The sequence below is a fragment of the Lissotriton helveticus genome, chromosome 12, assembly GCF_964261635.1.
Source record: "Lissotriton helveticus chromosome 12, aLisHel1.1, whole genome shotgun sequence".
In the NCBI taxonomy this organism is placed as follows: domain Eukaryota; kingdom Metazoa; phylum Chordata; class Amphibia; order Caudata; family Salamandridae; genus Lissotriton; species Lissotriton helveticus.
In genome coordinates this window covers 765,801,837-765,816,247 of record NC_136073.1, presented here as the reverse complement: position 1 = coordinate 765,816,247, position 14,411 = coordinate 765,801,837, and the positions used below count along the sequence as shown (strand labels likewise).

At 51.9% G+C, this 14,411-nt stretch overlaps 1 protein-coding gene across 1 annotated transcript in view; it reads left to right on the top strand.

Moving 5' to 3' along the window:
• The first annotated feature begins 1,883 nt into the window (after positions 1 to 1,883).
• LOC144798585 (uncharacterized) overlaps positions 1,884 to 14,411 on the top strand; it is a 126,299-nt gene continuing 113,771 nt past the window's right edge. Inside the window, exon 1 of the mRNA XM_078669539.1 lies at positions 1,884 to 1,979. The gene's annotated coding sequence lies outside the window, so the exon portion shown is untranslated. The remainder of the gene's footprint in view (positions 1,980 to 14,411) is intronic.

Genomic DNA, 14,411 nt, shown 5'->3' with positions numbered 1-14,411 from the left:
AGCTGTGTCGTCCCTTTTTCCCTACCTGGGAGAAAGTTTTGGTGTCTATGTTTCGCCAGCAAGCAGGCGATGGCTGACGACCTCCCTCTCAGTCTGGAGCAATGCTGAGAGCCTGTGAACGCTGGTAGCTGCATGAAACTGCAACGCGTGGCCCCCCATTGCCTGAGAAGGGGGCATAGGAAGGCATAATCATTCCAGGTACCTCTGGCGGCTTTAGGATCCCTAGCCAACCAGTTGGGACTTCACATGTTGTTAGGAGATGCCCCGTCACTGAAAGGGCTTCCTCTGAGTACTCCCAGCCCCAGCATGCATCTGCCTGGTTGGTTTGAGCGCAGGATACCTGAACATCGTTGGGCTGAGGGGGGCGAGAGACCATCTGGTGGGGAGTGGCTACGATATTTAAATCTGTGCGTTTGGCCCCCCTGGAAGAAGGAGCCATTGAAACCAGCACTGATGAAGCCATGTGAAGGCTGAAACGCCTCTTCCTATACGTTTCTTGAACCTCACTTTTCCTGCACTCCGCCTTAAGCGGAGATCACTGAGTTCCAAAAAACTCCACTTCGCGTTGTGTAGCAGTTTTTTACCTCGTTAGCGATCGTCAACATCAAGTTGGCGAGCGCGAGCTTGGAAAATCAACATCCCGGCAAGATTTCTCAATGCAGGGGGCAACAGGTTTCTCTTGCAAGTGGTCACGAATGCTTGTGACAGCACGCGTTGAGAAACTGCCCGTTCCCGTTAAGAAAGCTGGCGCTCGAGTAAAAATCTACTTGAGCGGCACAAAAGGAAAGCAGGGTCCACTTTCACTGTGCATGGTGCCGTTCGCAATGATTGCACAGTGCGGACGAGCATCCCGCACTGTCCAATCACTGCAAACAGCATTTTCCTATTATACTCCGCCACTCGCATAGCTCTGCATAGTGCGGCGGAGATTTGTTTGCAGTTCGCATAGTGCTGCATAGTGCAACTCCACAAACTCCGTCCAGGTTTAGTGCAGAGGCATTAGGCAGGAAATAAAGCAAAGATATATCAAACAATGTTGCTATCATAATACTTCATAATAAAAGCAACAGAAAATAGTGGCCAAAAATTATTACACCATGCAAAAAGTGTGCAAATTGCACACTGCACGCTTGGTTATTACAACCATTTTCAAATGGTTTAAAACATTGAAAAAAATAGCAATACTCCACAAGAATTGATAACAAATATAACTGTAAATTAGGAAACCCTTCCCATGATGTACATGCTTAATAAACATTGTATGCTTTTTCATTAAAGTGTACAGAAAAGTGATGCATGGATTGTTTGAATTAATCTCATTCATTGGTAATTACTTGGGCCGCATCCCAATCCATCATTATTTTTCATACCATGCCACTTCAGTTTGGATCCAACCATATGCAAATCACTCTTGACTCTGCTCCAATGAGAACAAGCTAAGTTCTCCCTGAACCGGAACCAAGCAACCCAGGAGTGGTTTTACCCTGGTTAGGGCTCCTCAAAAAGTATAGCTTTGTTCCTGTGACACAGGGTATGTCCAGACGTGGTTTCAGTGACACTGTGCCACTGGAACAAAGCTTACCTGAATTCGAAATCTTGTGGGCTTTCCCATATTGAGGAATGATGACCTTTCTGCATTTTAAATAAGGATAATCCTGCTTCTTTTGTTTGTTGGAATTTCCCACACACCAGGATTCTCAATTCATCTTCCAACCTCTCCAGATTCTATGTGTGTGACATCATCAGACATTGCCAAGGAGCACAAATAGAAACATAACAAGCAGATGGTTGCTGATAGTGTCATAAGTGCTCCATTAGTGCTGCCTAGGAAACTGAGGCTGAGAGTTCTAGATCTCTGGCGCAGTGGTCACTTTCCTTGGAGACTTGGAAGGAGGCAGTTGGAGCTGTGTTAGCTTGTGAGAGCTGCAATTTCTTTAAACACTGACATTTATTTGTGAGCTTGAATACTACTACAACTGGTAAGGTCATTTATGTGTTAGAGTGCTTGACTGAGGGTCTTATTTAGAGGTTTGTGGATGGGATACTCAGTCAAAATGTGACAGATACTTCTTCCCTTATGTTACAAGTGCTTTAGGCTTTAGGTTATAATACACTTGGAATTTGATTGATGGGATATCTGTGATGTTTTGAATCTAAAACATTATGTTAATATTAAACTTAAATAGAATATAGACATTGTTCTACCTCCAAAGGCCTGTGTATTTAAAGAATCCATGTGCACTTACATAAACACACACACATACTGGGGACAAATGATGAAACTTTATGTTAAAGTTCAGGGACTAGTGTTTATGCATTAGGGGAATAGATGTGAGGTAATGTGGTTTTAGGTTAGAGGTTTAGGGTATAATAGTTAAGATTTTGAGTTACAGGTTTAAGTGTTAAGGGTTTTGGGTATAATGTTAAGGAGTGAAAAGGTTAGGAGTGAGGGTTATGACAGTTATAGGTGCTAGGGTTTAATATTGTGGGATATACGGTATTAGGATTAGCACTTTTGGGTATAGGGTTAATGGATTAAGGGAACAGAGATTAACACATTGAGTATAAGGTATAGGGCCTAAGGGTATGGCTTAAGTATTTCAGGAATCTTCTTAAGGTTATGGTGAAGAGGGTTAAAAGTGTAGGTTTAGGATTAAAGAAACCCTGATATTACATCTCTTTAATAATATAGAGGAACATGTTTTACATATGAGTTATGCTAATGAGTATTTTTTAAAATGTTATTAATCTGTATGAAAAATATGCAGGTTTACTTTTCATACTAACATTGCACTCAATTTATTTCAATGGAACACACATGACTTTCCAGCCATCTATTTCTCAGTAAACAACATGAATTATCTAGGTACACAAACACATACACTCAAACACATACCTCTTGAGTATGTAGTTTTATTGTTATCTATAATAGTTCCTACGACAATCATAGATGTCTCTCTGATCCTCTTCTTTCTTAGCTTTAAACTAAGTACCCATAGGATTTTGTTCACTAAGCACCAGTTTAGATGATTTCTCATTTCAAAAAAAGATTATTATTTATGTTTACATGTTTAAATTGTTTATGATCGGTTGTGTTTTCTTGTATATTTTCAAAACATCTATAAATGTGGTAATGAAGCGTGAAGTGTTTTAATTGATAGGGGCTGAAGTCTGTACATATTACGACATACCTGATTTAAAAATTTCTTTCATTGTCAAACATTCCCTTAGTGGTTCGGAGTTGATGTTCTGAAGTGAAAAATACTTTTGTTGATTTATTGTCCTCAAAATTTTACAGGCATCTCTAGTTTTTGCTTAGCTATTTAGTTTTCTGGTAAGTTGTGTTTGTTGCTGCACTGTTGGGCTGGTATTGTTGTTATTAAACTCTGCTCTTCCTTCTGTCTGTTCATGTGAGACTTGTGTTTGAGGGCTGTCAGGCTGTACACCCGTGTTATGAACCTGTGCATTGGTAAGGTATAGGAGAAAAACGTATAGGCTGTGGGGAAAAGAAGAAAGATTACTTGTGTTCTGTTCAAACATTATTTACCATCTAGAGATATCTAATATATGTTGACGTTAGGGTTGGGCTTGTCGACCTATCAAATAGGAAAAGGTTAGATACCTATGAGGTATAGTTGCATCTAATCAATGTCAGTGGTGTTGGTTTCAATATCTCTTGGTCAGCCTTACAACCTGCAGAAATATTACTATTTAGTGGGCTGGTAATATGAGTTCTAATTGTTAAAAGCAGCAACAGAATGAGTTGGTGTTCGAACTTTCCCTCTAAGCCAGGTCACCCCAGATTTTTGCCTTCCTTCGCTGAACACAGTTATGTTGACTTTTAGGACTCTGTGCACATTGCTCCTGATAATCACTGGTAAACTGGTTGTGCTTTCCCTTTAAAACAGAGTAAAATTGGCCTACACCTGACTGGTACATTTAATTTACTTGTAAAACCCTAGTACATGGCACTAAATGTACCCACTGCCTGCGAATTAAATGCTACTAGTGGGCTGCAGCACTCATTGTGCCCCTGTTAGACGGAGACCTGGAGGGTCGGCCGAGCACAGTGATCGCACAGACAGGTAACTTCCCCCCCACAGATGGACACCACACAAAGATCAGGGTAACACCTTTTATAGGCACTTCTGGTAGTAGAGTGGTACGATACAAGGCGATCAGGACACGATGATCCTCTCAATTCTAGTCTCTAGTAAGGGAAGGGGGTAGCGGGACAGTCTTGGTACCCACGGGTACGGAGGTGTAACGGTGATAGCTCACAATCCTCGAGCTCGGTGTTCGGATGGGTCAGACCGCGGCAGCGCCGGCAGGTCCCGAAGAGGTCGTAGGTGGCAACGGGCCGCGGCAGCGCCAGCAGGTCCCAACGAGGATGAAGGTTACAACGGGCCGCGGCAGCGCCAGCAGGTCCCACGAGAATGCAGGTTGCAACGGGCCTCGGCAGCGCCAGCAGGTCCCACGAGGATGAAGGTTGCAGAGGGCCGCGGCAGCGCCAGCAGGTCCCACGAGGATGAAGGTTGCAGAGGGCCGCGGCAGCGCCAGCAGGTCCCACGAGGATGAAGGTTGCAGAGGGCCGCGGCAGCGCCAGCAGGCAGGATAATAGTTCACAAGGCAGGGCTGTGGCAGCGCCAGCAGTCCGTCAAGGATGAGTTCGTCGCGGTGTCTCTTGACTCCAGGATACAACTGCCTTCCTGTCCTGGGGCGGCCTCAGTTATAGGTCTGGCGCCCTTTAATGTCCGGACCCTCGCTCTTGGAGGTCGGGAGGTCTGGGATGAGGGAGTCCAGACACCCAGCAGGGGGGTGGAGCCAGCGCCCGAGGAGGCTGGGGGTGCTCGGCACCTGGCGGGGGAGAGCCATCGACACTTCTTACTCCCATTGTCCTGCCAAGTGGTCCGTTCACCTCCTGGGTGGAGGGTGGTGCCGGGATGTCGGGGCCTGGCCAGGCCCAGGGTTGGGGTCGGGCTGAGGCCGCGCGGCCGCGTGGTGCCGTGTCCAAGATGGCGGCTGGGCCGGGCAATGGTGCTGACGGTGGCCCGGGCCCTGTCCTGCGGGGAGGGAGCGAGCCCTTCATGTGGCCTGTCCAACATGCGTCCCCCCCAGCTGAAGGCGGGGAGAGTCACCCATCTTCTTGGGGACTTTCCTCGTCGAGGCGGAAAAAGCGGGACAGGCCATCCGCGTTGGCGTGGTCTTGGCCAGGACGATGCTCCACAGTGAAGTCCATCCCCTGCAGGGAGATGGACCATCGCAATAGTTTGGGGTTCTCCCCCCGCATCTGCATGAGCCATTGCAGGGGCCGATGATCTGTCTGTACCCGGAAATGGGTTCCGAAGAGGTACGGCCGGAGCTTCTTGAGGGCCCATACCACTGCGAAGGCCTCTCGCTCAATGGTGCTCCAGCGCTGTTCTCGGGGCAGTAGGCGTCTGCTGATGAAGGCCACGGGTTGGTCCACTCCTTCGGGGTTCAGTTGGGAGAGGACGGCCCCAATACCATGGTCGGAGGCATCGGTCTGCACAATGAACTCGCGGCTGTAGTCGGGGGCCTGGAGCACCGGAGCGGTGCACATGGCGGCCTTCAGCGTCTCGAAGGCCGCGTGACAGTCGGGAGTCCAGTTGACTCGTTTTGGGTTGTTCTTAGACGTGAGTTCCATGAGGGGCCCCACAATGCTGCCATAGTCCCTCACAAACCGCCGGTAGTATCCGGTGAGCCCCAGGAAGGCTCGGACCTCTGTTTGTGTTTCGGGGGGTTGCCAGGACTGGATGGCAGCTACCTTGAGTTGGAGGGGGGCCACCAGACCGCTCCCCACTTGGTGTCCGAGGTAGGTCACGGACCCCTGGCCGATTTGGCACTTGCTGGCCTTTATGGTGAGGTCGGCCTGTTGGAGGGCCTGCAGGACCGCTCTGAGGTGGTGGAGGTGGTCGGCCCAGTGGCGGCTGTATACCGCGATGTCGTCCAGGTAGGCGGCGCTGAAATCTTCGAGGCCCGCCAATACCTGGTTCACCAGTCTTTGAAAGGTGGCTGGAGCGTTCTTCATGCCGAAGGGCATCACTCTGAAATGGTAGTGCCCGTCCGGGGTGGAGAAAGCGGAACGTTCTTGGGCCCTGGGGGTGAGGCCGATCTGCCAGTAGCCCGCTGTCAGGTCAAAGATGCTTAGGTAGCGGGCTGCCCCCATGCGGTCGACTAGTTCATCTGCTCGGGGGATAGGGTGAGCGTCGGTTCGGGTGACCGCGTTCAGCCCCCGATAGTCGATGCAGAATCGGAGCTCCGGCGTGGTGCCCGGTGCCGCGGCCTTGGGGACCAGGACGACCGGGCTGGCCCAGGGACTGTCCGAAGGCTCGATGACCCCGAGGGCGAGCATCTTGGAGACTTCTTCTTGGATGCATGTACGTACCCGATCCGGTACTCGGTACGCCCGGTGTCGGACAGGAGGACTGTCCCCCGTGTCCACGTCGTGCAGGCACCAGGAGGTGACTCCGGGTGCGAGGGAGAACAGGTTTGCGAACGGCAGCAGGAGGGCCCGGCAATCTTGACGCTGCTCTGGGGTCAGGGCCTCGGAGAGTCGGACCCCGTCCACCGAGCCATCTCTTTCCCGAGTCCTCAGTAGGTCAGGGAGGGGCTCGGAGTCTCCTTCTGTGCCACTGTCGGTCGCCATCAGCAGGCTGAGCTCTGAGCGCATGAAGTGGGGTTTGAGCCTGTTGGCGTGGAGGACCCGGAGGGGGTTCCGGGGGGACTCCCGGTCGATGAGATAGGTGACGGGACTCCTGCGCTCGATCACCTTGAAGGGCCCCGTCCATTTGTCTTGCAAGGCACACGGTTCGATGGGGGACATCACCCATACCTGCTGACCCGGTTCAAACTCGATGGAGGAGGCATGTTGGTCGTACCACTTCTTCATGTCCTCCTGACTGGCCTCCAGATTGGCTTTAGCGATCTCCCTGAATTTCCGGGTCTGATTTCGGAGGGTCAGGAGGTATTTGTAGACGTCCGGAGGGGTCTTTAGGGGGGCCATTTCCCATTCCTCCTTCACTAGGCTGAGAGGCCCGCGAACGGGGTGTCCGTACAGGAGTTCGAAGGGGCTGAAGCCGAGGGACTTCTGGGGGACTTCTCGGTAGGCGAAGAGGAGGCACGGTAGTAGCACGTCCCACTGGCGGCGTAGGGGTTCTTCCAGCCCCATGATCATCCCCTTGAGGGTGCGGTTGAACCGCTCGACCAGTCCGTTCCCCTGGGGGTGATAGGGGGTGGTGAAGCGGTAAGTGACTCCGCACTGCTGCCAGAGGGATTTCATATACTTTGAAATAAAGTTCGTACCCCTGTCGCTGACGACTTCCCGGGGGAAGCCCACTCGAGAGAAGATCCCCATCAAGGCTCGACCCACTACTGGGGCTGTTATAGTACGGAGGGGGACCGCCTCAGGATAGCGGGTGGCGTGGTCCACCAGGACCAGGATGAAGCGATGCCCCTGTGCTGTTCGGGGGTCCAGGGGCCCCACAATGTCTATTCCCACCCTTTCGAACGGGGTGGTCACCATGGGGAATGGTTGTAGGGGTGCCTTGAGTTTGCGGCCGCTCTTCCCGCTGGCCTGGCAGGTCGGGCAGGACCGGCAATGGTTGGAGACATCATTTCTCATTTTGGGCCAAAAAAAGTGAGTCACCAGGCGGTGGTAGGTCTTGTCTTGGCCCAGGTGCCCGGCCAGGGGGACATCATGGGCTAGGTTCAACAGGAAGTCTCTGAAGTGGAGGGGCACCACCAGCACTCGCCCGGCCCCCAGTTCTGCGATTTTCTGCTCGCTGTACAAGAGATCATTGTCCCAATAAACCCAGTGGGCCCCGGTGGTGTCTCCTTGGCTCTGGGCGAGCGCTTGCTGTCGCAATCCCTCGAGGGAGGGGCAGGTCTTTTGCTCCTGCCGGAATTGTTCCTGGGTGGGCCCCCCTTCTTGACGCCACTGAGCCAGGTCGGGAAGCTCGGGGGGCTGTGTGGACCCCTCTGTGGTGGGGTCCGGGTGGTCGGTCTGGAGGAAGTCTTCTTCTGGGGTGATCGAGGGCGGAGGTGCTGCCCATTCTGGTTCTTCTGGTCTAGGGATGGTGCGGGTGGCCATGGACCGGGTGGTTACGCACGCCCAGTCCGGGAGACCCAACATCCCCAGATGCTCTCTTCTTTCTACAGCGGCCCACGGGGAGCTCTCGAGATCGTTCCCCAGGAGGCAGTCCACGGGGGCATCGTCGCGGACAGTTACTTTCAGCATGCCGGACACTCCTCCCCATTCGAAGGGGACGCAGGCCATCCGACACAGGCTCTCCGAGTTATCTGCCGATCGGACGGGGCAAAGTACGTTTGGTAGGATTTGTTCTGGGGTCACCAGGTGACAACGGACGGCCGTCACACTGGCCCCGGTGTCACGCAGGGCCTCGGCCTTGCGCCCATTGATGCTCACCCATTGGCTGTACTTCCGAGTGTTGGCGGGCAGGGGAGTCCGCGGGACCATGTCTCTTCCTCCCAGGCATGCCAGGGTCATGGCGGCGGGTTCCCACTCGAACTGCTCCGACTCATAGGTCTCCGTGTCTTCGGAGACTTGTTCTTCTCCCAGGGCGGCGGCCGCCATCTGGCGGGGCCCGGGGACCTGGTTCTTCGGGCAGGTCGGGTCACTGGCATAGTGGCCGACTCGCTGGCATCGATGACACGTCACGTTAGCTCGGAACCCCGGGCGCATCGGGGGGTTTCCCCGGCCTGCTGGGGCCGGGGTGGCGTTAGTGGGCGCGGCCGGGACGGCGTCTCTGCCCCGGCCCGGGCCTCCTCCTCCTCCTCGGGGACGATGATGACCTTGGTTGGTTCTGTTCTGCTCATTCGGCCCACTCCGGGCCACTCGGGTGCTCTCCCACCGGTCAGCCTCGGTGGCGAGCTGCCGGGGTTCAGTCAATTTACTGTCGAGGAGGTGCTGCCTGAGCTCGACGAAGCAGTTGTTGGAGAGGTGCTCCCACACAATGAGATTGAAGAGTTGTTCGTAAGTGGTTACGTTGTTACCCTTGATCCACCCCTCGAAGGCTCGGCTGAAATAGTTCACGTATTCCAACCACGTTGTACCTGGGATCCTGGTGCAGTTGCGGAACCTCTGGCGGTACATTTCGGGTGTAAGCCCATATCGACTGAGGAGGGCGGCCTTCATGTGGTCATAGGACGTCATTTGATGGTCCGGAAGCTGCAGCAGGGCATCACGACCCTCGTTGACGAATCTCCCCCATAGACCGGCTCCCCAGTCACTTCGAGCGACCCGGTGGGCGGTCATGGCAATCTCATAGGCCTTGAACCACTGCTGTATGTCGTCGTTCCGGTGATATTCTCGGACCACATCCTTGGGGATGTGGATCTTCTGCTCGGTAGGACCCGGGGAGTGCGGTTGCTCGGGCACCCCTAGGTTTTTGTTCAGTTTGCGTATTTCTATCTCCGCTACTTTGCACTCGTGCTCGTATGCCAGTCTTTTTTCTTCGAGGTCTCTCTGTCTCTGTTTTTCCTCTCGCTCTTCTCTGAGCCGTAAGTGTTCTAAGTTTATTTTTTGTTCCGCCAGTTTCAATTCTCCGTCTAATCTGAGTCGTGCCAAGTCTAACTCGTGTAATCTATTTTTTTCCCGCTCTTGGATCTCTTCACGGGAAGGGCCTGTTCTCCGTTCCCCCGTCCGGGTGGTGTTGACTTCCGGGGCTGCGGGGTCCCGGGGGGTTGCGGTATTTGTCTCTGTCCAGGCCTCTAGGGCGTTTTTGAAGTCTTCTTTTGTGCTTAGCCCGGTGGTAGCAATGCCTAAGTCCATGCAAAATTGTTTGAGCTCTCGGTGGTTGTATTCTTCCAGCTTTTCCATCTGGAACTTCTCCGCCGATCCGCTCTCTTTGGTCGTCATTGTGGTTTTAGTCGTAGGGTGAGTTACTGTCTGTACGGTACGCGTTGGTTCGGATCGCGCCGCTAGCCACCAATGTTAGACGGAGACCTGGAGGGTCGGCCGAGCACAGTGATCGCACAGACAGGTAACTTCCCCCCCACAGATGGACACCACACAAAGATCAGGGTAACACCTTTTATAGGCACTTCTGGTAGTAGAGTGGTACGATACAAGGCGATCAGGACACGATGATCCTCTCAATTCTAGTCTCTAATAAGGGAAGGGGGTAGCGGGACAGTCTTGGTACCCACGGGTACGGAGGTGTAACGGTGATAGCTCACAATCCTCGAGCTCGGTGTTCGGATGGGTCAGACCGCGGCAGCGCCGGCAGGTCCCGAAGAGGTCGTAGGTGGCAACGGGCCGCGGCAGCGCCAGCAGGTCCCAACGAGGATGAAGGTTACAACGGGCCGCGGCAGCGCCAGCAGGTCCCACGAGAATGCAGGTTGCAACGGGCCGCGGCAGCGCCAGCAGGTCCCACGAGGATGAAGGTTACAACGGGCCGCGGCAGCGCCAGCAGGTCCCACGAGGATGAAGGTTGCAGAGGGCCGCGGCAGCGCCAGCAGGTCCGACGAGGATGAAGGTTGCAGAGGGCCGCGGCAGCAGGTCCCACGAGGATGAAGGTTGCAGAGGGCCGCGGCAGCGCCAGCAGGCAGGATAATAGTTCACAAGGCAGGGCTGTGGCAGCGCCAGCAGTCCGTCAAGGATGAGTTCGTCGCGGTGTCTCTTGACTCCAGGATACAACTGCCTTCCTGTCCTGGGGCGGCCTCAGTTATAGGTCTGGCGCCCTTTGATGTCCGGACCCTCGCTCTTGGAGGTCGGGAGGTCTGGGATGAGGGAGTCCAGACACCCAGCAGGGGGGTGGAGCCAGCGCCCGAGGAGGCTGGGGGTGCTCGGCACCTGGCGGGGGAGAGCCATCGACACTTCTTACTCCCATTGACCTGCCAAGTGGTCCGTTCACCTCCTGGGTGGAGGGTGGTGCCGGGATGTCGGGGCCTGGCCAGGCCCAGGGTTGGGGTCGGGCTGAGGCCGCGCGGCCGCGTGGTGCCGTGTCCAAGATGGCGGCTGGGCCGGGCAATGGTGCTGACGGTGGCCCGGGCCCTGTCCTGCGGGGAGGGAGCGAGCCCTTCATGTGGCCTGTCCAACAGCCCCCCTCTCCCTAACTAAGGTAGCACTGCAAAACATATCTTGCTTCTGCCACTAAATCTGTAGTACAGTTTTTAACTAAACTGCCATTTCAACCAGGCACATCATGGCTTTTGCTAGGCCTAAGCATTCTTGTTTAATACTTATAAGTCACCCCTAAGGCAAGCCCTAATAGCTCATACGGCAGGGTGCAGTGTATTTAAAAAGTAGCAAAGGTTTACTTCAGTTTTACATGCCCTGATAATGAGAATATCTTAAAGGCATGATTCACTGTCTCCCCTTTGTTACACTGGACAGTTTTGAGCCAAATATAGGAAAGAGTGAAATTTAGACAAATGGGACGTCCCTCACCTGCAGACTGGCACTGAAAATAAAAGCGGTACCTTCAAAACCTCTCATCAGAACATTCCTTGACTTGTGTAAGATTAGGAAGAAGAACTGTCCTGCCATTTGAAGATGGAAAATTGGACCTGCTTGACTTGGGCTCAGGCTCCATGGAAGTGACTCCAAGAGTCAATTGACTGACCTCCTGTTTTAGCTAAAGGGACAAGGCATGCTTCCAGGTGCCTCCCTGCAACTGCAAAGCTGACCAGCAACTGGGCCTGCCTGAGCCCTGCTGCCGGCCTCTGCTGGAGTGAACTCTGATCCCCAATAGGTGCCCATCCAAGTCATGGACCCTTGGCTAGCATTAGAGTGTTCCCTTCTTGTCTGAAACCGCAAGTCCTGAGTCCCAGGTGAAGATTCTGAAGTTTTTGGCCACTGTGCGACTGCGAATGGACTCCTCACGTCACCCGACAACCATCTGAAATGCCTGCCAGCGTGAATCTCCTGCGACGACCTGCTCTTCATGTCCGCTCCTAGATCCAGCACCACGCAAATAAATGATGGATGGACTGCTGAATGAATCAAACATTGACACCCACTCAAGAGACCTGGGTTAAATGTATCGATATTTTGCTCCCAATGCCATCCCAGTTTAGACACAGCCATATGCAAAACAGTCTTGACCCTGCTTATCATGGTAACAGTCTAGACCAAACTGAAAAGCCAGGCCATCTTTGAACCAGACACAAGCATCCTAGGACTTATTTTGGAGTATCACCCCTCAGCAGCCATGCTAGCTTCAATCCAGTGCAACAGTGAGCAAGGGACCCATGTCTGGGCACACCCGTCCCACTTAGGGTGAAAAGTGCTATGCAAACAAATGATGGCTGGAATGCTGAATTAATCAAACATTCATCCCCAGTCAAGAGATCTGGGTTAAATCCATTGTTCCTTTGCTCACCATGCCACCCCAGCTTACACCCAACCATATACAAATCAGTCTTGGTCCTTCTCCTCATGGAAACAGTCCAGCCCGAACTGTCCAGCAAGGCCTTCTCTGGACCAGAAGCAAGCATCCTAGGACCGGTTTCGGGGCATCACCCCTCATCAGCCAAGCTAGCTTGAATCCAGTGGCACAGTCAGCAAGGAACACACATCTGAGCTTACTCATCCCACTTTACGTGAAAAGTTCAGAGCAAACAAATGATGGACGGAATGCTGAATGAATCAAATGTTGACCCCCCAGTCAAGTGATCTGGGTTATAGCCATCGTTATTGTGCTCACTATGTCATCCCAGTTTAGACCAAGCCAAATGCAAAACAGTCTTGAACCTGTGTCTCATGGTACCAGCCTAGACCGAACTGAAAAGCCTGGCCATCCTTGGACCAGAAACAAGCATCCTAGGACCGATTTCGGAGTATCACCCCTCATCAGCCATGGTAGCTTCAATCCAGTGCGACAGTGAGCAAGGGACCCATGTCTGGGCATACCCCTCTCACTTAGGGTGAAAAATGCTATGCAAACAAATGATGGAAGGAATGCTGAATGAACCAAACATTCATCCCCAGTTAAGAAATGTGGGTTAAACCCATTGCTCTTTTGCTCTCCATGCCATGCCAGTTTAGACCCAGCCATATACAAATCAGTGTTGATCCTGCTTCTCATTTGAACGGTCCAGTCTTTACTGTCAAGCAAGGCCTTCCTTGGACCAGAAAAAAGTATCATAGGACCAATTTCGGAGCATCACCCGTCATCAGCTAGGCTAGCTTAAATCCAGTGGCACAGTCAGTAAAGGACACACATCTAAGCTTACTCATCCCACTTACGGCAAAAGTGCTCAGCAAACAAATGATGGACGGAGAGCTGAATGAATCAAACATTCACTCCCAGTCAAGATAACCAGCACCAGCACAGTAGACTGCAATGACTGCCAAAGAGAAGCTCTAGCAACATCAATAGATTTGGTATTTGTCTTGCGTTGTGTTATCACTTTATTACTTTGTTTGCGTGCTGCATAAGTACTATGCGCATTAACCCTATCTTAAGCATAAGTGATCTTGTGCCAAGGCACCAGAGGGTAAGCACAGGTTTACTTAGTGACTTTTGTGGTTAACCAGACAAGGATTATGTTTATTACTTGAGTGGTGCTTCCACCCCTCTCACCCAGTTTCTAACGCTTGGTCAGTTTAAATTAATTGTTTATGAATGAAGCCAAAGCAGAGTTATCAGTACATGCCTGGAAGGTCTCTCAGGTGCAAGGAATTCTTTTAAATGAGCCCACATGGATGACCTCAGAATGAATCTATCCTTTGTGGCAGAGGGGGCATTGACGCAGGGTTTTCAATTATCGCTATCCAGACCTTTTCAAATGATTGTCGCTAATGGTGCTTAAATCAGACATTTTAACATAACACTCTTAGGCTAAACAAGACCATAGGAATTTCACGTGCACCTTGCAAAAAAAAGTTATTGCAACAAAGTGCCATCATCAATTGTATATTTTCCCCAAAATAATTTAGCCATAAAGGACACTTTACAGTTCTTCAAATTTAAGTTGAACCACAAAGGGCCATCACCCTTTACATGTTGTTTTGTTCCTATTAGCGAAATAATATTTATAGTGAAATTATCCGCTTAACCCACTAATACATTTTGAAGCTGATTATTGAATTAGATCTCTTGCAATTTCTCATGCATCAACTAAACATTTCGGACTAGCGATCATTTAACACAACTGCCATGTGTTGCACACAGGGGTCCTGGGTAGCATCAAATAGATGAGATGGAAGCTTGAGTTGTCTATGATCAGGGCTGGACTGAGAACCAAAACTAGACCCGGCAAAGTGCTCGGCGGACCGCCTGGGGGGTTAGGGGTGCGACCCAGCTGTTTGCCAGTGCCGGTTTCGGACAATTTTGTTACAGGGTCCGATATTATAGCTGTGCTGCAAAAACGGCCCTGTAACAAAAACAACACCCCACAGGCCAAAAACCATCCCTCACACTGGC